This window comes from Leptonychotes weddellii, chromosome X (genome assembly GCF_054177405.1).
Source record: "Leptonychotes weddellii isolate Sample4059 chromosome X, ASM5417740v2, whole genome shotgun sequence".
NCBI lineage: Eukaryota > Metazoa > Chordata > Mammalia > Carnivora > Phocidae > Leptonychotes > Leptonychotes weddellii.
In genome coordinates this window covers 75,753,394-75,778,027 of record NC_138385.1, presented here as the reverse complement: position 1 = coordinate 75,778,027, position 24,634 = coordinate 75,753,394, and the positions used below count along the sequence as shown (strand labels likewise).

At 49.7% G+C, this 24,634-nt stretch overlaps 1 long non-coding RNA gene across 1 annotated transcript; it reads left to right on the top strand.

Annotated features, from left to right (window-relative positions):
- Positions 1 to 6,463: 6,463 nt before the first annotated feature.
- LOC145717976 (uncharacterized) lies at positions 6,464 to 15,795 on the top strand. The gene is made up of 3 exons (XR_014141499.1): positions 6,464 to 6,547; positions 7,164 to 7,230; positions 15,610 to 15,795. It is a non-coding gene; the product is annotated as an uncharacterized LOC145717976 (long non-coding RNA).
- Positions 15,796 to 24,634: the final 8,839 nt, after the last annotated feature.

Sequence of the window (24,634 nt, the reverse complement as noted above, 5' to 3'; positions counted from 1 at the left end):
TTTTTTTTTTTTAAAGATTTTATTTATTTATTTGAGAGAGAGAATGAGATAGAGAGAGAGCATGAGAGGGGGGAGGGTCAGAAGGAGAAGCAGACTCCCTGCTGAGCAGGGAGCCCGATGCGGGACTCGATCCCAGGACTCCAGGATCATGACCTGAGCCGAAGGCAGTCGCTTAACCAACTGAGCCACCCAGGCGCCCTCAGTTTATTTTTTAATTTTTTTTTTTTTAAAGATTTTTATTTATTTATTTGACAGAGAAGGATAGAGCACAAGTAGGCAGAGTGGCAGGCAGAGGGAGAGGGAGAAGCAGGCTCTCCGCAGAGCAGGGAGCCCAACGCGAGACTCGATCCCAGGACTCTGGGATCATGACCTGAGCTGAAGGCAGCCGCCCAACCAATTGAGCCCCCCAGGCTCCCCTTCTTTTCAGTTTAATGTGTATATTTAATTCGTATTTTCTCTTAGAAAATGTATATTGCCTTATGTTTGTATATGTTTCTTTTATTTTTTTTAAAGATTTTATTTATTTGAGAGAGAGAGAGCAGGAGCAGGGGGAGAGGCAGAGGGAGAAGCAGAAGCAGACTCCCCGATGAGCACAGAGCCCAATGCAGGGCTCCATCCCAGGACCCTGAGATCATGACCTGAGCCTAAGTCAGACACTTAACCGACTGAGACACCCAGACACCCCTAAAGTTTTTAAGTAATCTTTATGATGTAGGAAAGACATTAGGGTTTGAAGCCGACGGCCAAGAAAGAATTCTTGAGATGTCTTTGGTGCAAAAAGGTGATTTTATGAAAGCACGGGGACAGGACCTGTGGGCAGAAAGAGCGGCACCGGGATCTTGAGGAGTGGCCCATTATGTACTTTCAAGTTGGGAGGGGGTTAGAGATAGCGTAAGTCTCTAAGGAATTTTGGAAGCAAGGTTTCCAGGACCTTGAGGGGGCTAGCAATTGTTGGGAAAAGGTCATTTATTATGGTCTAATAAAACCTTAAGTCATGAGACCCTTCAGATGTATATCAGTGGGCCATATGCTTGGGGGATGATTGCCAACACGTATCTTCGGGGGTTTAGAGATAAAGGAAATTTCTAAAGGAATCTTTATATGTTAAAGTAGACTTAAACAGGATCCTGGGGGTCGGGCTAAGATTGCCTTTGCCCTTAGCAAAGTATTAACATCGAGGCAGTTGAGTCCCTAGAGGAATGTCACATACATAACCTGTTTCAAGGACTTGTCAGTGGGCTGTAGGTAGTAAGGAGATTTAATAATTTTTCTTCTGCCTTTGTTTCCCACATCACTTTACACCCCATGTGGAACTCAAACTCACGACCCGGAGATCAAGAGTCTGGTTCTCCACCAACTGAACCAGCCAGGCGCCCTCTGTTTCTTTAACTTTTAAAATCAACTGTTGAGGTTTAATTTACATGCAAAAATGTTCCTATAACAAGAAAAGTTCCTATTTTAAGCGTACATTTCGCTGAGTTTTGACAAATGTATATACCCATGTAACCACACCATAATCGACATATTGATCACTTCCATCACTGTGAAAGTTTCCCTCGTACCCATTTGCAGTCAGCCCCCTCCCTAAGCAACACGAATCTGCTTTTTCCAACTAGGTATTAAGTTTTGCCTATTCTGGAATTTCATAGACATAAAATCATAGGGCATACTGTCTTGTGTCTGGCTTTGTTCAGTCTAACATTTCTGAGATTCATGCATGTTATTGCATGTATCAGGTTTTTTTCTTTTTATCGCTGAGGACTGTTGTATGAATATATCCTCCCATTGATATATTTTAAATTTATGGATATTATATTACGTATCTCATTAAGTTTCTTAGTTCAGGTCTCTCATTGTAAGCTCTACCTCCCAGCTTTTTAAATTTCTCCAAGTTGCGGTAGGTAGAGTGGACTTGTTTGGGCCCTTTAATGTTGGGGGACCTGCAGGGGTCCTTTTGGCCTGACCAGCCTTAAGTAGTGCTGTATTAAAAACTTTGCTTTATTTATACTAAGTTTATTTACTATATCTATCTATCCTTAAAAAAAACAACACCCAGTTCACCCATTTCTTTTCTTTTTTTTTTAAGATTTTATTTATTTATTTGACAGAGAAAGTCACAGTGAGAGAGGGAACACAAGCAGGGGGAGTGGGAGAGGGAGAAGCAGGCCTTCCCGCCAAGCAGGGAGCCCGATGCGGGGCTCAATCCCAGGACCCTGGGATCATGCCCTGAGCCGAAGGCAGACGCCTAACGACTGAGCCACCCAGGCGCCCCCCAGTTCACCCATTTCTTAATAACCGTCTAAAGATTTCCACCTGCTGGGACGAGTCCCGTGACTCTTTCCTTCCTGTTTCCTCTTTGTTTCGCTCCTATCAGTATTCGCTTTATTCACCTTATTTCTTAATAACTGTTTAAAACTTTCCACCTTGTTGGGAAGCCTCTCTGGACTGTTCCCGGTCTCTCCCCATTGGTTTGTTAATTAACCTGAGGTTTCTATTAGCATCGGTAAGACCCCTGAGGGGCAGCTGAGGCTGCAAATTCGATGTGGCCGCCCGATCTGACCTTTGGTTTTGCAACAAAGAGGTTACATGGGGCGCCCCTGTGAAAGGGGTCCCCACAGCATTTACCCTGACCTGGTCATGGGCCTATTCGGCCAGTTAATATCTCGGTCGTCGTAAAGCCAGTCCCACACGCCTTGCCTAGGAAGCATATCAGCTGCTTCGTCGTGGTGTTCCACTTGGCATTCGTTGAGGGTTAAGGACAGTTCCCCTTCTGGGGATTAAAAAACCTTAGCGTGGCTCTTACCCAGCCCACCAGACTGGCTGTTCCCTCGGGAAATGTCTGGATCACGTAACAGCCACCTGCGATTGTTCCATAGTGATCTGTGGGTCAGGCATCGACCCAAACACGCTCCTCCACCCAGGGGCATTCAGACCAGAGACACCGCCCCCAATCAGTTACTCCCCCAAACCCGTTCAGTGAGGCTTCCTCAGGAAGCTGAGGATACTGATCTGAGGATGAACACAACTCTTTCACACTTCACCTCATTGGTTTTGTCCTCCCCCAACGCTGGCTACATTCTTGGTGATCAGAGGTCTTAGAAGTACTTTCAGTGGTCCTTGCATACATTTTCTCCGGGCGGGGTGGGGGGTGAGCTTTGAAGCTAGTGGCTGAAGCTCAGACTCGCCGAAATCTGAGTTTGGACTAGCCTCAAAGTCTGCCCCAGCCTTCTCTTTTACTTGAGCTATTACAGATCACAACGACCAAGGCATTTTGCCTTCTTGTTATCAGTTTGCATTTCCTGATGCATCCCGTGAACCAACTCCCCAGACTTGGCTCCATCTCTGAATTCTACTGGTAACTTTTTACCCCAGCACAGCTGCTCCACACCGTGGGTGAGCATAGGGCCATCCAGGAATCAAAGGTTCCTTATCCTTCACCCTTTCCTCCTTTCTCTTTCCAAACCACGTGTTTCTGTGAGCCGGGGCCATTCTAGCAAATACGTCACTGACACCAACTAAACAGGAAGGACCTCAGCTATCGACCGTGTAGGGAAAAACCCACTTCTTCCCTGTTGCGTGTTTCTTCCCTGTGGGTCTCTTTTACTAGACACAGAACACTTCTGACACTTCCGGTCGCCAAGCGTGTGGAGGTTTTCCCCACACCAAGCAATTCTCTGTGCCGCCAGCTCAGTGTCCTGCAATTCAACTCAGGACATGATCTACCGGGAGACACCGTCAGATCCCACGGGGTAAGGGATCAGTCCTACTAGACTGTCTCCCCCCAATCCCCCCAACTTTAGACACCAGTTCCAAGTCCAAGGCTGTCAGCTGTGCTTCTGACCTACTGGCTACAGATTGGAAGTTCCCATGACTTCCTCCTAAATCACTGGCCATTGGAGATTGAACTCAACCTCCAGTCCCCCTCCCCTCGCCAGAAATCAGGGGGTGGGACTGAAAGTTCCAACTATCTAATCTGCGTTGGTTCCCCTGGCAATCAGCCCCCATCCTTAGGTTACCTAAGGACTTTCCAACAGTCACTTCATTAACATAACTAAAGACACCTTTATGGCTCTCCTTACAGGAAATTCCAAGGGTTTTTAGGAGCTGTGAACCAGGAACTATGGAGGAAGACCAAATACGTGTGAGAAATGTTTTGGTCATCTGAATGACCAAATATATGTTTCTTATAAATCACAATATCATTGGTTCTTAATCCAGTGGGTCCTCACTCACAGGTGGTGTTAGATGGGACCCAGTTTTTTTTTTTTAGGTTTTATTTTTAAGTAATCTCTACACCCAATGTAGGGCTTAGAACCCCGAGATCAAGAGTCACGTGCTCTACCAACTGAGCCAGCCAGGTGCCCCAGATTGGGACCCAGTTTTAAATTTTTCACAGGTGGCTGCCATTGTTTTCCCTCCCCTCCACACAGGTGATCTCCAAAGCCTTGGCTGGCAGGTGAGCACAGGTAGTTTGAAAAAAGAAATCAATTAGAATTTGTTTAAACTTTTTGTTTAAGTATGGCATAAAAGTTCTCAAATCATAAATGATTTGATGACTTTCCAAGCATGAAAACAACACTGAGCAATATTTGCCCGTACCCCATAAGCCCTCCTCCTGCCCCTTTCCATTCACTGCCCATCATAGATTTCATTTTGCTTTTGTGTGTGTGTGTGTGTGTGTGTGCCTCATATAAATGGAATCCTACTTTATGTACTCTCTTGTATTTCCCATTTTTCACTCATGTTTATCAGATTTATCCGTATTGTGTCTAGTTCTAGTTTGTTCCTTGTTGCTGTATGTATTCCATTGCATAATTACACTACAATTTTTTAATTTTTATTTTAATTCCAGTATAGTTAACATACGGTGTAATGCTAGTAATACTAGTTTCAGGTGTACAATAGAATGATTCAAGAATGCCAAACATCATTTGGTGCTCATCACGACAAGTGCACTCGTCAGTCCCCATCATCTGTTTCACCCATCTCCCCATCCTCCTCCCCCCTGGTAACCATCCGTTTGTTCTCTGTAATTAGGAGTCTGTTTCTTACTTTGTCTCTCTCTTTCTCTTATTTTTTCCTCTTTGCTTGTTTTTGGTTTTATTTTTTGTTTTGTTTGTTACATGCCACTTCTTCTTTATCCATTCATCTATCAATGGACGTTTGGGCTGCTTCCATAGTTTGGCTATTGTAAATAATGCTTCAATAAACATAGGGTGCATATATCTTTATAAATTATTGTTTTCATATTCTTTGGGTAAATACCCAGTAGTGTAATTGCTGGATCATAGGGTAGCTCTATTTTTAACTTCTTGAGGAACCTCCATACTGTTTTCCAGAGTGGCTGCACCAGTTTGCATTCCCACCAACAGTGTGAGAGGGTTCCTTTTTTTTCTACATCCTTGCCAACACCTGTTGTTTCTTGTGTTGTTGATTTTAGCCATACTGACAGGTGTGAGGTGATACCTCATTGTGGTTTTGATTTGTATTTCCCTGATGATGAGTGATGATGAACATCTTTTCATGTGTCTGTTGGCCATCTGGATGTCTTTGGAGAAATGTCTGTTTGTGTCTTCTGCCCATTTTTTAATTGGATTATTTGTTTTTTGGGGTGTTAAGCTATATGAGTTCTTTGTGTATTTTGGATACTAACTCTTTATTGGATGTGTCATTTGCAAATATCTTCTCCCATTAGATTTCTTTGACTACCATTTCAGTCTCTTCAGACTTGGTGGCCTGGAATTCGTCATCTCCTCCTTGATCAGATTTTGACATTTTATATATTTCTAGGACTTACTTCATTTTTGTTTTTAATTTTATTAGTGCAGTTACTCAAAATGCTTTTTCTTGGGGTGCCTGGGTGGCTCAGTCAGTTAAGTGTCTGCCTTCGGCTCAGGTCATGATCCCAGGGTCCTGGGATCGAGCCCCGCATCGGGCTCCCTGCTCGGTGGGGAGCCTGCTTCTCCCTGTCCCATGCCCCCACTTGTGCGCGCTCTCTCTCAAATAAATAAAATCTTTTTTAAAAAATGCTTTTTCTTCTTTTTTAATCATCACTTTTGTGTCTGTTTTTATTTCTTCCTTATCTTTCTGTATTTTATTTATTCACATCGTCTCTCTTTTATTCTTTTTTTTTTTTTTGAAGATTTTATTTATTTATTTGACAGAGAGAGACACAGCGAGAGAGGGAACACAAGCAGGGGGAGTGGGAGAGGGAGAAACAGGCCCCCCGCGGAGCAGGGAGCCCAATGCGGGGCTCGATCCCAGGACCCTGGGATCATGCCCTGAGCTGAAGGCAGACGCCTAACGACTGAGCCAGCCAGGCGCCCCATCGTCTCTCTTTTATTCTTGATAATGCTTGCCAGAGGTCTGTTTTTAAAAAATCTTTCACAGAACTAGCTTTTGACTTTTAAAATAATGCCCATGGTTTTTGTTGCTATTCTTTATTTTACAGAGTTCTGCCAGGATCAAGCCAAGTATTTGCAGTTGCTTTCAGTAGGAGCTGAATGTGCAAACTGAAGGTCAACTCGTTTTGATATATCAATAATTGGTAACTACGTATGTCACAATATAGTCTCACCAAAGGTGCAATTATTCCAGAAAGATGGTCAAATTGTTACCTTGGCCACAGTACATATATCAGAGAACCATTCACAGGAAAACGTGAGAATAGAGCCTAATACCGAAATGACAGCAATATTGTTGATGCATGCCGGGAATCACTAGGATTTGCAGTTTATTCAGCAAATGCACCTCCTTCTCCCTCGGAAGGGCCTTGAAATCTTGACCAAAAATTTTGCAGGACCAATCCAGAGACAGGACTTTTGGATTATGGTAGACTCCTTTGCAAACTCACTTGATATGCTCAGATCTGTGTTGTCACTTGCTCAGATCTTCAACCGGCAATTAATTTATGGCATGGGCATTGCAAGTCACTTATCTCTGGTAATGGGTCTACCTTTTGCCTCAGTTGAATATGGAGGATTTACAGACAGGAACCTCATCCCACTGTTGCCGTCCTCCCCATGCTCCCCAATAAGTGGGCAGACGATGAAGCTGGTAAAGTGTGCTAAGGATGTTCTGAAGTAGATTACGGGAAAGATGAGCCATCAGACATGCCAGGTTTCTCCCTGCCCAAAATGTCACACACTGTTCAACTTTTACAGCCAATCCTGCTGAATGACCAGGGGGAACATCCATCAAGAATAGTCTCAGCTGCCTCCACACGGATAAGTAAGTATGATGTCTGAATGCCATTCTGTCTGTAACTATATTTCACTTCTTTTCACCCTGTGAGTTAGTCTTTGCTAAGCTTATGGGGTTAGGTCAAGGGTGGGGTCTGTTGCCAGGACCCTCAGAGTTCAGGGGTGTCAGTGTGGCATTGTCCAATTGACCAGTGGGAAAATCTCTCTCTCAGGGTAACTTGAGGAAGACAAACCAATAAAGATGTCTTCTTCAGAGTCATTGGTGTGGCTTTTTCAGAGACCCGTGTGAAACTGCTCAAAGCCATGAGGATGGGGACGCCCAGTGGCTCAGTCAGTTAAGCTGTTGACTCTTGATTTCAGCTCCGGTCATGATCTCAGGGTCATAAGATGGAGCCCTGTGTGGGGCTCTGTGCTGGGCATGGAGCCTGCTTAAGATTCTCTCTCTCCCTCTCCCTCTGACCCTCCCACCCCTACTCCCTCTCTCCCCCCACTTGTGTGTGCTCTCTCTTTCTCTCAAAATATATAAATAAAATATTTTTTTTTAATTAAAATTAAAAAAAAAAGTTGTGAGGGTGGAAGCAATCACTGCTCAGTCATTACAACTATAGCCAGTATTTCACTTGGGTAGTGCCTAAGAGGATGACTATAAAAAGGTTGTAACGGGCCAGGTTTCCTGGCTTAAGAGTATGTTTAGTGTTTGTTTTTTTCTGAATTGTTTTTTTGAGAGAGAGAGAGCATGTGTGTGAGCGGCAGGGAGGCGGTTAGTCAAGGGGCAGAGGGAGAGGAGAGAGAGAATCCCACGCTTGGCATGGACCCTGACATGGGGCTTGATCCCACAACCCTGAGATTGTGACCTGAGCCGAAATCAAGAGTTGGACGTTTTTTGTTTTAATTTAATTTTATTATGGTATGTTAATCACCATACAGTACATCGTTAGTTTTTGATGTAGTCTTCCACGATTCATTGTTTGCGTATAACACCCAGTGCTCCATGCAGTACGTGTCCTCCTTAATACCCATCACTGGGCTAACTCATCCCCCCACCCCCACGTTTAACCAACTGAGCCACCCAGACGCCCCAAGAATATGTTCAGGGTTATAAAAGAAACTGCTAAACTTTGTGCCTAAGAGGCTGTACCATTTTGCATTTCTAGCTGCAATAAATAGGAGTTCCTGTTGCTCCACATCCTCGCCAGCATTTGATGTTGTCAGTGTTACAGGTTTGGGCCATTCTAACAGGTGCATAGTGGTATCTCATTATTCTTTTGCTTGCATTTCCCTGATGACATATGATGTAAAGCATCTTTTTATATACTTAATCCCATCTGTTTATCTTCTTTGGTGGGGTGTCTGTTAAGATCTTTGGCCCATGTTTTCAATCTAGTTGTTTTGTTTTTTTATTGTGGAGTTTAGAGAGTTTTTTGTATATTTTCGATAACAGTCTTCTGCAAACATTTTCTCCCATTCTGTGGCTTGTCTGCCCACCCCTTACATTGTCTTTTCCAGACCAGAAGTTTTTAATTGGAATGAACTCCAACTTAATCAATTATTTCTTTTATGGATTCTGCCTTTTGTATTGTATCTAAAAAGTCATCACCACAGGGTCGCCTGGGTGGCTCATTCGGTTAAGTGTCTGACTTCTGGTTTGGGCTCAGGTCATGATCTCAGGGTCATGAGATCGAGTCCTGCATCAGGCTCTGTGCCCAGCTTGGAGTTTGCTTGAGATTCTCTGCCTCTGCCTCTCCATCTACTTGTACTCTCTCTCTCTCTCACGCGCGTGCGCGCATGCCCGCGTGCAAATAAATAAATAAAATCTTTAAAAAAAAGTCATCATCACACCTAAAGTCATCAAAAAACTTTTCCATCACCCCTAACAGAAACTTGGTAACCATCAAGCACTCTCTATTCCCCTCCCCTCAGCCCGTGGTGACCTGTGTTTTACCTTCTGTCTCTGTGCATTGGCCTGTTTTAGATATGTCATGGAATTAGAATCACACAATATCTGTTCTGCTATGTCTGCCTTATTTCACTTAGCATAATGTTTTCAAGATTCATCCATGTTGTAGCATGTGTCAGAATTTCCTTCCTTTGTATGGCTGAATAATATCCCATGGTGTAGATATACCTCACTTTGTTTATCCATTCATCCATCGATGGACTCTTGGGTTGTTTCCACCTTTGGGCTATTGCAATAATGCTATGAACACGGTTGGACAATGTTGGCATGCTGTATTTGAGTTCTTTTGGTTTTTTTTTGAAGATTTATTTATTTGAGAGAGAGTGCGAGCGTGTGCAAGCTGGGGGGAGGGCAGAGGGAGAGGGAGAGCAGCCTACTCCGTGCTGAGCGCAGAGCCTGATGCAGGGCTTGATCGCAGGATCCTGAGATGATGACCTGAGCCGAACATGACAGTCAGATGCTCCACCGACTGAGCCACCCACACGCCCCTCTAATTGAGTTCTTACTTTTAATTCCTTTGGGTCTGTATCCGAGGATTGAATTGCTCAGTCATATGAGCGCATTACTGTCTTAGGCACTCTTCTAGGTGCTTTACATTCCACAAGGAAAAGGAAAGAAGCGAGAAAAGAAAAAGGCAGCACAGATAGACAACTCTTTTGAATATTTTGCTCCTGCGGGAAGCAGAGACATGGGGTGGTAGCTGCAAGAGGAGGCCAGCTCACGGGAACGTTCTTTAAGATGGAAGAAACCAGAAAGGTTTGTATGCTAGTGGGACCGATGTAGTTGTGAGGGAATGATTAGCGCCATGGGAGAGAGAAGAGAAAAGCCCCCTCGTTGTGTGGACGACAGGGCATGGTGTTGGCTTGAGGTGGGAGCAGGGGACAGTCTGTCCCCAGTGGCCGCGTGGACATGGCAGAGGCTGTGGCTGGGTAGCTGGGGTGGTGGAGGCTGCAGAAGTCCTCTTCAGCCAGCTGGGTGAGCCAGGAAGCAAGGCCGTGAGCCTTGAGTGAGGATGGAGGAGATGTTGGAGGTATGAGGACATCACGGGAGGTGGGAGATTGTCCCCTAGGAAAGCGGAAGGGCGAATGGACTGGGCAAATACGGGATGATGAGTGGGCAGTGTTTGGGGTGCAGAGGAAGTTCTCAGTCATTAACTTAAAGTGGGCCCGGTCAGTGTGCTTGGGGGCTTTTCTCCACCTGCGTGTGGGCCAGAGTAGGTGCTAGAGCTGGTGGAGTAGGGCTGTGACTGAGGAGGGAGGCTGGGGACGAGAGCATTGGAGGAGGGGAGGGCAGAGAAGGGAGAAGCCAGGCTGGCGGAAGATTCATCTCTCCATAGATGGACCTGGCTCCCTCTTGGATTAACACCTGCTTCTCCTGATACTCTTTTTTTTTTTTTTAAGATTTTATTTATTTATTTATTTGAGAGAGAGAGAGAGAGAAACAGCATGAGAGGGGAGAGGGTCAGAGGGAGAAGCAGGCTCCCCGCCGAGCCGGGAGCCCGATGTGGGACTCGATCCCGGGACTCCGGGATCATGACCTGAGCCGAAGGCAGTCGCTTAACCAACTGAGCCACCCAGGCGCCCTGATACTCTTAACGCCATCAATAAAGGTCAGGGGAAGACCTGTGTTCTTTGCCCCTCCCCGAGCAGGGGCTGAGAGGGGGCTGGGGGCCAGAGACAAAGATCACCGCACGCCCCCCCCCCCCAAGCCTTCTACCCTACTCTCTTCATCAGGGGGCCATCAAGGGTCACATATTTACTGAGCACACACTATTGGCCAGGCAAAAATGCTAACACTTTATTTCCTATATGCCCAGCAGTTTACATTTCTCTTGTTTTACCTGAGAGGAAAGTACTGTGGGTTTTTTTGTTTGTGTTTTAAGTAGGCTTCATGCCCAGCGTGGAGCCCAACACGGGGCATGAACTCAGAACCCTGAGCTCAAGACCTGGGCCTAGATCAAGAGTCAGATGCTTAACCGACTGAGCCCCCAGGCGCCCCAAGAAAGTAATGTCATTGGGTCCATTTTACAACTCAGAAAAATGGAGGCTCAGAAGAAGATGGAAACCCTGGTCTGCAGATTGCAGAATCTGAAACCTTAAACAGGCCACCTCCCCTGGTGGGCCATCTGGATTTGAACCAGATCCAGCCCCTGACCTCAGGCGTGTAAACAAGTAATTGTAGAATTTAGCACTTTTATTCTTTTCTCTCGGGTTTCCCCAGGGCTCCTTTCCTGGGAAACCCAGACCCCACTCTCTCCCTTCCCCAGCAGCTAGGGTAACCCGAGTCCAGGGTTGCCCGGGACCCAGGGTTTTCTGGGCCTCTGGACTTTCAGTGCTAAACTCAGGACACTCTGGGGCCTGCCAAGACGGTTTGGTTTCCCCAGCTGCGGCTCACCCATCGGCCACTCCTCTAGCTCTCCCCCCTTTCTCCTTCAGTGGCTTTGCCCATCTCGTGCATGGTATTTGTTTGACTTCCACTGTCTCCTTGGGGACTCCCGAGTACTTCTCGAGCCCCTTCTGGGAGCCTGGCACCGGGACAGTGGGAGATCAGAGGCTGCAGTGAAGGTTTGGAATGGGCACTTTTGGATAAATGCCCTCTGGGTGTCCATAGTCGACCAGAACATCACCCCCAAACAGACACATCATTTACATCAACAGGCTAGAACATTCTGGGCTCGGCTAACACCGGGGGAGAAAGAAAAGGGCAATCTCTCAGGCAAGTTCGCCATTCCATTCATTCATTCATTCATTCATCAAATACTTGTTGAGCACCTCTGGGCCTGGTTCCGCTCTAGGCAGCAATGAACAGCCCAGACCGAATCCCCGGCTTGTGCTCCCTGGTCTCCTAAAGCATTTGTCTCCCTGTCTCCTCGGTTAAAATAAAAAAAAAAAAAAGGCAGTGGTGAAAGTCTTCCGTACACTTCAGTCCCCAACACCCAGCATGGGATGTGCTCCACAGATGTCCGATAAACTTGAAATGAGTGGCTGTCTGAGGGATCTCGGGTTCTGCCATGAATGCCGTAAGTTCCATCCTGAGAGGTCCGCTAACTTTGGTAAGGTCTCCCCATGTGGAAGGCAGGAGCGCTCCAAAGAGACAAGAGCCAACTGGGCTTAGTGCAAAGGTGACCGCGGTTGGCAGATGCTGGTCCGTGAGGGGGTAGGGTGCCGGGGCAAAGTGAAGGGGACTTCAGGGAAGCCGAGGGGAGCCGGGCTGGTATGCGGCCCCAAAGAAGCAGGGCCCCAGAAGGCACCGAGCAGCTGCGGGAGAGACCTTGGAGGAAGGTGAGCACTTGTTAAGAGAAAATGGTGGCACTTGTTAAAGATGGCAGCGGACTTCATTCAGGACCTTCCTGATGTGCGTAGGGACCACTGCAGTGGGGCTTTGCACTGGGGGAGATGTATGGCCAGGGAGTAGGGTGGGAGTCGCTGGAATGACCAAGAGGAAATGCCAGGGGTAAAGGGGATCCTGGCTAAACCAACTTGATGGGATTTTTGCTGAAGGGGGCCAGGGTGATGGGATAGTGACGGTGGGGGGTGAGAAATTTGATCAGATAGCAAGGGTGGGCGCTTTGGGCTAGACTGACTCACCAGGCTTCTTGCTGAAACTGGATTAAGCAGGTAGAACCACTGGGGCAAGGACAGAGCCCAAGGTTGAGGCCTAGTCAGTCGGGCCTGGTTAGTACTTGGATGGGAGTCTTTGTCAACACAAAGAAAGGCGTCCGAAGCTGCCACCCTCTTGCTGGCCCCGAAGAGGGGGACTGGGAGGAAGGTGTTGGCAGGGGGAAAGAGCTCAAGATTTTCCTCAGAACAAATCCAGGTCCCATGCTGAACACAGGTCACCCAGGAAGGACCGTGAGCTCTGGGGTTGACAGACTGGTTTCACATCCAGCTCCACAACGGACTACGTGACCTTGGGCGAGTCACTTGGCTGCCGTGTGCCTCACTTTCCCTATTTGGCAAATGAGGGTAATGCTCCTGACCCCGGAGGGCTGTTCTAAGGATCATCTAGGGCAGTGGTTTTCAGGTCTTCAGACCAGCAGCATTACCTGGGAACTGGTTAGAAATGCAAATTCTCCGTGTACCCTAGACCTGCTAAATCAGAAACGCAGCCGCTTTAACAAGCCTCTAGGGGATTCCGATGCACTCAAGTGCCGGAAATACCCTGCTAGGTCAGGTCAGCGCAGAAACAAACCCCTTGTAGGTAGGTGAGCAGTTCTTTTTCTCTGCCCTATCACAGAACCAGGGGAGCGGATCTCAGGCCTGCCCTGTGGGTGCGTGTTAGAATCGCCTGGCCTCTTCCCAGACCTGTTACTTCAGACTCCCTAAAGGTGGGGGATGCCAGCCATCAGCAGCTTTTAAAGCTCCCCGGATGATTCCTCGTGCAGCCCGCTAGCGGGTATCAGAACCCCCTGGAGGGCTTGTTAAACACAGCCAGCCAGCCCCACCCCCAGAGCACCTGATTCCCTAGCTCTGGGATGGGGCCTGAGAATTTGCATTTCTTTCTTTTTTTTTTAAGATTTTATTTATTTGAGAGAGAGAGAGAGGGGTGGGGAGGGGCAGAGGGAGAGAGAGCATCTTAAACAGACTCCCCGCTGAGCGCAGAGCCCAACATGGGGCTCCATCCCATGACCCTGAGATCATGACGGCAGCGGAAACCAAAAGCCAGACGCCTAACCACCTGAGCCCCCAGGCTCAGAATTTGCATTTCTAACAAGCTGCTGCACTTGGACCACACCTTGAGATCCACTGCCCAGGGGGGTGAGATGAGAATGGAGAGGGGCGGAAAGTGAGGGGCCTGGGGGAGAAATCCCAGCTTCCTCGCTGCCCCCCATGCTGAATTACGCATGAACTTTGCTTGCGCATCCATTGTTTTCATTACACTCTGCACCGGAGGGATGAGGCAGGTTGATGATTGTGGAGAAGCTGAGCTGTGGCATGGGCCTCAGAGAGAGCAGGAATTTCCCCCTACCATCTAGGCAAATTCCCCGGCAAAATTAATCAAGTGGAGCCGCTTGCACTAGGGTCCCTTGGGTGGTGCATGGAACCTCCCAGGCCCCTCCCCCCACCACCGCCACCGCCCTTGGCCCCCTTACCTGCATTTTCTATTTTTTTAAAATATTTTATTTATTTGAGAGAGAGAGCGCGCGCACATCAAGCAGGGGGAGCAGCAGGGAGCCCGACGCGGGACTTGATCCCAGGATCCCAGGACCCCGGGATCATGATCCAAGCCAAAGGCAGATGCTTAATCGACTGAGCCACCCAGGCATCCCTTGCCTGCATTTTTCTCAGGAGCAGGTGCTTGCTTTTACGTTTTCACTTCCCTCTGCTCCCAAGCGCCCCTAGTGGGGAGGGGAATAGGGAGCCGGGAGGCTGAGCTGTTTTTCTGTGGGGTTTTCCATCGGTCTGAATTCATTCATTCAACAATCATTTTATTCAATAAATATACTTGGCAGCGTTAGGTGGGCAGGGAGTCCTGTTTTGTTCACTGCTGCATATGCCCAGATGCCCAGTGTCTGGCACAGCGTCGGTACTCAAGAAATATTTGTTCTGGGGCACCTGGGTGGCTCAGTCGTTAAGTGTCTGCCTTCGGCTCAGGTCATGATCCCAGGGTCCTGGGATCGAGCCCCGCATCGGGCTCCCTGCTCAGCGGGAGGCCTGCTTCTCCCTCTCCCGCTCCCCCTGCTCGTGTTCCCTCTCTCGCTGTTGAAAAATAAATAAAATCTTAAAAAAAACCCAGAAATATTTGTTCAGTGATGGGGGCCCAACTGTAGGCTAGTACCTTTGCCTCTAAAGGAAGATGCAGCCCCTGCCCTCAAGTGCCCAGAGCGGCGTGCCTAGCCGAGAAAGACGCTAAACCAGTAACTCTGAACGGTGACGGGCATGGTGACAGCGCAAGGTCTCCGAGCCTTTGGCGGAGGCCCCGTCCTGGCTTTGGGGGTCCGGGAAAGGGCTTGCCCGGGGGGAGGTGTGTGTCAGCTACTATCTGAAAGATGAACAAGCCAGGGGCAGAAGGACAGAGGAAGAGGGCGGACGGTCTCTCATACGACGTCTGCGGGTGGCACAAAAATGGTAGAATTGTACTCTACCTGTGAACCGTCCGGGGCGCCCGGCGGGCTCAGTCAGTAGAGCGTGCGACTCTTGATCTTGGGGGTCATGAGTTCGAGCCCCACATTGGGTGTAGAGCTTACATTTAAAAAAATGTGAACGATACAGTTTAACGTGGTTCAAATGGTGACTTCTATGTGATAGGAATTTTACTTCAGTAAAACCCTTTTTTTTTTTAACGCAATACATTGATTTGTGTTTCTTGCACCGAATGAGATCAAACACTGCCGATACAGACCAAACCCTGTGTACCTACCCTCCTGCGAGCATCTCCTGCCTCTACTCCAGAGGTGACCACCAAAGGGAACTTCGTGTCCATCGTTTCTATACATCTTTATATTTGTAGGACACAGCCGTGTGCTGCTACATAACCCTCTGTGACGGGCATAGTCCACGTTGTATCTCCCCGTCATCCTGCTGTCTTGCTGGGCTCTTAGCTCAACCATGTGTCTGCGAGGCTCCTCTGTTGGCATGTGGGAGCCCACCTCGAGCACTCTCCCTACTGTTTGGGTTCCATGGTACGAAGACACCCTACAAGGTCAGTACTATTATTTTTTTTTAAGATTTTATTTTTTTATTAGAGCATGAGCCGGGGGGGTGGGCAGAGGGAGAGGGACAAGCAGACTCCCTGCTAGGCAGGGAGCCCGATGCAGGGCTCGATTCCAGGACCCTGGGATCCTGACCTGAGCCGAAGGCAGACGCTTCCCCAACTGAGCCACCCAGGTGCCCCTTCAGTTGCTAGATCTTAATCCCATGCTGCTCCCCACACTGCTGTTTTCCAAAGCCTATCTACCCAAAGACCAGGAGTCTGTGGCTGGCAGGGGGAGGCCAGGGCTCTGCAGGGAGCAGGAAGGCTATACCTGGGGGAGACCTGCCTTTTCCCCCAGCTATGTGACCTCGGGCATGTCACGTCCTCTCTTGACCTCAACTTGTTCGTCAGAAAAATGGGGCCTGTGCTTTCGTGTCTGAGGTCCATGTATCGCGTCCCTTCCAGCTCTAAAAAATTCTTTGCATCCTGAGCTGCCACAGAGATGGAGAGGGAGACTCTGGGGTCTGCTCACAGGGTTGGGAGGTGAGGGGCTCCTACTGGGTGGGTTTTGCTGCCCTGTTGCGAAAGGGACCACATGATTCTTCATAAAAGGAAGACAATTCCCTTGTCTTTTTGGATCATCGCCTGCCGGGAGGGGCCCAGGCCAGGGAATCCATGAACCAGAGCGGCCGGCCATGCTGTGTAACTCGGAACTACTTGTACTTGTGTCTGGATGAATCAAGGGAACTCAGTGCCTTAATCACAGTAAGAGGAGACAGGCCCACGGACAGGGACACCTAGATGGACGGATGGGGCCCGCGGCAACAGCAGATGAGGCTCAGGTGGGGGTAGAGGGAGTGGTGGAAGAAGGGAGCTGGCCCCTGCCGCTCTGGGCGTGGCTGGAGCTGTTTGCCTTACGGGGAGGAGCTGGTGGGAAGCCCACCCTCCAAGTGTCACCCGAGGGGCCCACTGGTGGCTCCCATGGGTGTGACCGAGGTAGGGCTGGCGCTTGGAGCGCAAGCACTCAGCCATCTGGCCACTCCCTTGGAGAATTTCTCTCCCTCCTTCTGACTACCCCCAAACTGGGCTTCCTGCAGCCTGGCTGTGTTCCTGTCACGCAGAAAGTCCTCTGCCACCAGAAAAAGTCACAAGCCTTGGCCTGCCATGTGAGGCCTTGTCCACTTCAGCCGCAGCCACACGTCCAGGCTGACCTTTCCCGGGCTCAGCTGTCGGGTGCCCCTGGCCCTGGCTCCAGCCACCCAGTGTCTTACCCCCCGCCCCCCGCCCCTGGAACACGGCCTGGCTGAGGCCTCGGCCACACAGCAAAGGCTTTCCCACCATACCCTCACTGGCTGGTCTTGGACACGTGCCCCAAGTCGCTCAGAAGCCCGTTGGCACCTGCTGAGCCCCACACAGCCCCCCACCCCCGCTTGGCACCCCTAGGCCAGATTACCCACCTGTCTTCTCTCCTTGACCACTGCCTGCAGGACAGCAGGCCACGCAGACCCTGTCACTGTTGCATCCCCGTGCAGTGCCTGGCACAGAGCGGGTGTCCAGGAAATCGGTGAGCAACGAGTGGGTTTTTCTCGTACCCTGGCCTTCAGGGGTGGGAACTGTGCTCCCCAGGCTATCAGTGAAGAAATGGAGCTTAGAGAATTTCTTGCTCGGGTCCGGCAGCCAGCCAGGTGCAGAGCAGGTCACCTGAGCCCTGATAAATAACCCTGCCTCTCCAGAGACTCATGAGAAAGTACTCGAAGCAATCCCACAGTAGCATCTGCCAATGGAGGGCGAGAGCATTTGAATAAATAACATTTGCCAATGTAGCTGCATAGCATTTGGGGGAGTTCTGAAGTGTGTGTGTGTGTGTGTGTGTGTGTGTGTGTGTCTTCCCGAGAGTTTCCCTCCTTCCCCTTCCTTCCCCTTCACTACCTCATGGCCTCTGAGAATCTTGGCTGAGAGTTTGCTTCGAGAAACTTAAGGCAGTTGAAGAAATTCCCTATGCCCTGAGGGAGCTTTTAGAAAGCCAGTGCAGGGGTGAGGCACAGGGAGAAGCAGAGAGGAAAGAGAGGCTTCCCTAGGCTCCTGGCTGGGAGAGTTGGGCCCTCCAGGGAGAGGAGGGAGAAGCCTGTGTCTCTCAGAGCTGCGGGAGCAAGGCCTGTGTGGTGGTTAATCAGAGGTGTCAACTTGGCTGGGCCACGGGGTACCCAGATATGAGGTCAGATATTCTGGGTGTTTCTGTCAGCGTATTTCTGGATGAGACTAACAGTTAAATTGGTGGACTTTGAATGAAGTAGATTGTCCTCCCTAACACGGGTGGGCCGTGTCCAATCAGTTGAAGGCCCGAGTAGAACAACAAGACGAGCCTTTACCAAACAAGAGAGAAGTCTCCAGCAGTCTACATCATCGGCTGATTTTGGTTGTGCAGCAGACAGCCTTCAGACCAGAACTGCATCATCAGCTCTTCTGGGGCCCTCGCCTGCCGACCGACATTGTAGAGTTCGGACTTACCAGCCTAAGTAAACACACGAGCCAATTCCTTGTAATACATTTCTCTCTCTCTCTCTCTCTACACATCCTATTGGTTCTGTTTCTCGGGAGGAGGCCTGACTAATACAGCCCGCTTCCTGCCAGAGCCTAGATCGGTGCCAGCATCCATGCCCCAGGGCAGGAGAGAGAGAGGCCTTGTACCCAGTGTAGCAGGAGGGAACTTAAAACCTTGCCTGGAGCTACAGTTCTTTTGGGCCTTGGAACTGGAGCCGCCCTCCCCGAGCGGAGAAGCTGGTCTTCCTCCCTGCACCCTCCCTTGTCCTCCGTCACCTGTCCACTGGGCCCTCGGACCCCAGAGCCTGCAGATGGATCAGGCCGCCCGTTCTGCTCGCTGTGCCAGGGCCCCGATGTCAGCAGGGGGCGGGGCTCTTCCATGCGCCCTGGGGGCCGGGGGAAGGCATGGATGGGGCAGTCTCTCTGGACATCCGGGGGCCCAGTCCCCCTCGATCTTATCTGCTTGGACTGGGTGGCTTCACAGAACTTTATTTTCGAACGCTGTTCTGGAGGCCGGAAGTCCAAGGTCACGGTTGGGTTCTGGTCAGGGCCCTCCTCCTGGCTTGTACATGCTGCCTTCTTGCCGTGTGCTCACACGGCAGAGAGAGAGCTGTAGCCAGCTGTCTGGGATCTCCTCTCAGAAGCACACCAGCCCCACCATAGCAGGGCCCTACCCTCGTGAACTCATTGAACCTTAATTTCCTTAATTATAGGCCCCATCTCCAAATACAGTCACACTGGGGGTTAGGGCTCCAACATCCGGGTCGAGAGGGACATGATTCGGCCCATACAACCCTTGCAGATGAATTCTTTCCCTCGAAGGTCTCAGCCTGGTCACTGACTAATACCACTGGGCTCCCAGAGCCTTCGCCTGGAGAAATAGGAAATGCCCTGAAAGGCTCTCTGGGTACTTTATGCTTAAACCACTTGTTTGTTTGTTTGTTTTAAGATTTTTAAAATTTATTTATCAGAGAGAGAGAGCACAAGCAGGGGGAATGGCAGGCAGAGGGAGAGGGAGAAGCAGGCTTCCCGTGGAACAGGGAGCCCGATGCGGGACTCGATCCCAGGACCCCGGGATCATGACCTGAGCCGAAGGCAGACGCTTAACCGACTGAGCCACCCAGCATCCCGCTTAAACCACTTGTAAAGCACTAGCAAGCACCATCTGTCTTAGGTCTCACCCAGGATTGCTCCCATCAGTCACACTCCCAGCACCCACCCTGATTGGCAGGGAAATCATTGGGTGCAGGGCAGGTGCTGTGAGGGCCCAGGGCAGGACTAGAGTTGGGGTCAGGCCTAGGTCAGGGGTATTTTTGTCAAAGGACTCAAAGTTCATACTAACTTAAGGTGGGGAGAAAAACTGTGTGTGTGTGTGTGTGTGTGTGTGTATGTGAGAGAGAAAGATTGAGAGAGGGGAGGGAGGGAGGGAGGGAGGGCAGAAGGGCACATGGCCAGGAGGGCAAGAAGCTCAGGTCATACCAGCTGCCTTCGTAACCTCAGGTCACCTCCCTCTGTGGGCCTTAATTTCCTCTTCTGCAAAAAGAAGGCCTGGATTAGATCACCCCCCAGGCCGCTTCTAGCCCTGACATTCTGTGATTTTCTAATTTCCTTCAGACTCCAGGGGCCTGCAGACCCCATGCTAATGTACATGAATAAAACATGGGCGTCCTCAAGCTCAAAATATCGCAAGTATTTGCTCTGGATTTGTTCTCACTTCACTGTGTGGTAAGCAGCGTCCAGCTGGGGCCCCGCGGCCTCCTATTTGGATTGTTCTAGTGTGGCTGGGCTCCCTCAGGAGGCCGATGGTATGGCGGGGGGGAGGTCCAGCCACCCCAGCGAGGGAGCTCCTCCCTGCACCTTCCCTCCCTCCATCCTCCCCCACACGCTTTGTTCTGAGGCCTCAGCCCCAACCCCCCCCCAACCCCCCCCCCACCCGGTCCCCTGCCTGCGGGTGCTCGGGGCCATCTCCCTCGGATGTCTGCCCTGGCGCCTTCACACGGTACACGGCCGCATGCATCCATGCTGGGAGGCAGCCTGTCGCCTGCTGCCTTCTGGAAGGGGCATATCCTATGTCTCTTCTGTGGGAACTCGACAGACATAACTCTTTTTCTTATTTTTAAGTTTTCTTTTCTTCTTTTTTTAAGATTTTATTTATTTACTAGAGAGAGCGTGAGCAGAGGACGGGGGCAGAGGGAGAGGGAGAAGTAGACACCCCACTGAGTGGGGAGCCTGACGCGGGGCTCGATCCCAGGACCCCGGGATCATGACCTGAGCCGAAGGCAGACGCTTCACTGACTGAGCCACCCAGGCGTCCCTTAAGTTTTCTTTTTAAGTTATTTTTTGAGAGCAAAGGTTTGGGTTTACAGAAAAATTGCACAGAAACTACAGAGGGTGCCCACGTCCCTCCTCAGCTCCTCCCCCACCGGCCCCCTATTATTAACATCTGGCCTTGATGTGGTACCTTTGTTACCACTGACCAGCCAGTATTGGTACCCTGTTATTTAGTGACGTTTGGGGTTTACATTAGGGCTCAGTCCTTGTGTCGCACGGTTCCATGGGTTCTGCCAAATGTGTGATGTCGTGTATCCGCTGTTACAGTACCATATGGGACAATTTCTGTGCTCTCAGCATCCCCTGTACTCCCCCTATTCATCCCTCCCTTCTTCCTTTCCCCAACCCCGGGCAACCGCTGGTCTTTTTCCTGTCTCCAGAGTTTTGTCTTTTACAGAACGGTCATGTAGTTGGACTCATACAGTATGTAGCCTTTTCAGATTGGCTTCTTTCACTTAGTAACATGCATTTAAGGTTCCTCCTTGTCTTTCCATGGCTTGATAGCTCATTTCTTTTTAGCACTGAATAATATTTCATTGTCTGGATGGACCATTCAATAGATAACATTTGTGATTGATGGATTGGCAGAAAAGCCCAGAAGTGTGAGATGAACAGCCACCCTCCAAACATAAAATCTATAAGAAATCTAGATCTCAAAAAAGAAGATAGCAGGAGGGGAAGAATGAAGGGGGAAAAATCAGAGGGGGAGACGAACCATGAGAGATGATGGACTCTGAAAAACAAACTGAGGGTTCTAGAGGGGAGGGGGGTGGGAGGATGGGTTAGCTTGGTGATGGGTATCGAGGAGGACACGTTCTGCATGGAGCACTGGGTGTTATGCACAAACAATGAATCATGGAACACTACATCTAAAACTAATGATGTAATGTATGGGGATTAACGTAACAATAAAAAAAATTAAAAAAAAAAAAAAGAAATCTAGATCTCAGGACAGCTCTAGGTGATGTATACAGTGTGTCCCGTGAAGAAAATCTGACATCCTGAGAGTTGAATTTCGAGTATTAGCTGTGAGGCAAACTACTTTTATTACCAAATGCTTCTTTCTTAAATAATTGCATTTAAAATAGGATTCAATTAACGATTTTTCTACAACAGTTCAGGCGTGCATTCACACTAGAAATTAGCTATAACCATATTAGATATTGTGAAAACAGGGACACTTTGGAGAGTAAAGGGGGGGTGCTATTAATAATTATGCCCAGACAACAGGTGTAAGCCAGGACTATCCCAGATAATATATAGTCTGTCTATTTATAACTGGTATCTGTCTGCTTAAAATAGCTGAGGGAACACAGGATATTTTTGTGTTTCTCCAAAAATATTAGATGGTGTATCATCTGAGGTTACAGTAGCAGTGGGAACACAAAGTAGCAAAGCTTAGCTTATTTTTCACTCACATAAAGTCCAAAACATGCATTGCTGATTGGCAGGGGTGGGAGGTGGCGGGGCATAGGGGCTCTGCTCCACGCACACGTTCAGGGATCCCGGCAGATGGTGCCTCTGCCACCTTCCATATGTGCCTCTCAAGTGGGCTGACCGATCATCTCCGTTTGTCTGGGAGTGGAGGGTTTCCCTGGCTGCAGACTCTCAGTGCTAAAACTAGGACAGTTTCTGGGAAACCAGGACAGTTGGTCATCTATTTCCAAGGTTGCCCTGAAGATTGACATCCAGCTGCCTGGGAGGGGAGGAAGAAATTGAGAGAGAGAGGGAGAGGGGAACAGCATGGCTGGCTTTTCTGGGCCAGGCCAGTCATCACTTCTGCCTACTTCCTATTGGCCACAACAGTCACATGGCCACACCTAGCTGCAAGGGAGACTGGGAAATGTAGTCCAGCTGTGTGTCTGCAGCTAGAAGAAAATGGGTTTGGTGGTGAGCTGCTACGGGGCCCTCGGATTGAGATAGACTTTTATCCTAGCTGGCATGTGTCTGGGAATGGCTGGTACCTCCCTTTTGTGAATCTAAGTCTCATTTGCCTAACAGTCAGTGGTGTTCAACTCGGGGTGTCCATACGGCCCAGGCCTCTGCCAGTGGACAGTCTTTTTTTTTTTTTTTTTTAAAGATTTATTTATTTATTTGAGAGAGCGAGAATGAGAGAGAGAGAGAGAGCCAGAGGGAGAAGCAGGCTCCTCGCTGAGCAGGGAGCCCGATGCGGGACTCGATCCCGGGACTCCAGGACCATGACCTGAGCCGAAGGCAGTCGCTTAACCAACTGAGCCACCCAGGCGCCCCCGCCAGTGGACAGTCTTGAACACTCCAGGGTTCTGGGAAGGTCGGGGGCATGGCATTGCGGAGATTATACCTGGCAGCCACAGGAACCCACTAAAAGGGAATCGGGTTGTGAGCAGGGAGGTGCCACGTGAGAGGGTCTGGTTGTGCTGCAGATGGAAAACTTGAGGTCTGCGAACTCAGTACACTCTTGCACCCATGTTGAATATGGAGGAATATAATTAGTCTTCAACATGAGCGCCTTCATGGCCGCGTTCTTTCCAATCCTTAGCTCTCAGAGCATCCCGGAGAGGTGGGTTAGGGCTGTTAGTCCCACGCCGGGGGGAGCTGCCATCTGCAGGGTGATGCCACATGCTTGACTTTTGCAGGTTCTGTCCTCCCCTGGGCACCCTCGATGTAGCCAGGGACCAGGTACGGAAGGCTGTCTTTAGGTGCCTGACTCCAGGCCCTCAGATACAGACAATCTCTGGTTGCCCGGGTGAGGGGCAGATGATGCCAGAAGCAGAGAGGGAAACGATGCTACTTTCACTCACTCCCCTGTCTGGACACCTCCTGTGGGGTGGCAAGTCTGGGAGCTGACAGGAGTGCGCATCGTGGGGTGCCTGGGTGGCTCAGTCAGTTGAGCGGCTGCCTTCGGCTCGGGTCATGATCCCAGGGTCCTGGGATCGAGCTCTGCGTCGGGCTCCTTGCTCGGCCGGGGGCCTGTTTCTCCCTCTCCGCTGCTTGTGCTCTCTCTCTGTCAAATAAATAAATAAAATCCTAAGAAAACAAACAAACAAACAAGGAGTGCGCATCAAGAGGAACCACCCAGGGCAACCCCAGCTAGAGGGACCTTGGTGTCTGCAGCCCCTACCCAAGGGACCAAGGGTTCTCTTTTCGGAGTGTGGGCTTGGAAGCCAGGCCTTTCTTTACTCCTTCTTTGGGGGGAGGGTCACAGACTCAGTTGGCCACTGTATTAGTTTTCTGTGGCTGCTGTGACAAATGACCACGAACTTGGTAGCTCACAGTTCTGGAGGCCAGAGGTCCCCAAGCAGTATTCCTGGGCTGAAATCCGGGGGTCGGCCTCTGGAGGCTCTAGGAGAGACTCTGTTTCTTGCCTCTTCCAGCTCCTGGCGGCTGTGGCCCCATCACTCCAGTCTCTGCCTCTGTAATGTCCCTCTGCCCCCCTCTTCCTATAAGGATGCTTGTGGTAACATTTCCTGTCCGTCCAAGTAACCCGGCTATGTATCAGGGTAAGGGGGGATGGGAAGGAGAACACCTGCTCTGTGCTTCATGCTCCTGATCTCATTTAATTCTTCCAGAGCCCTCTGGGAGGGTCTTACCAGTTCCACTTGACAGTGTGAGGCTCAGAGAGGTTGAGTGACTTACTAATATAACACAGTGGGAAAGAGATGAAACTGGACTTAGATAGGGGGACGGTCTGACTCCAGGGCCCCTGTTCCTCCATGGAAACACAGGAAATTCCACGAGGGCTGGACTCAGTTGGACTGCAGGTAACCATGCACGGTGATCTCCCCAACATAAGAGAGTCTGTCCTTTTTGCCTGTGTGATACAGTGATTTTTTTAATGATTATTTATTTATTTATTTGAGAGAAAGAATGAGAGAGAGCACATGAGAGGGAGGAGGGTCAGAGGGAGAAGCAGACTCCCCGCCGAGCAGGGAGCCCGATGCGGGACTCGATCCAGGGACTCCAGGATCATGACCTGAGCCGAAGGCAGTCG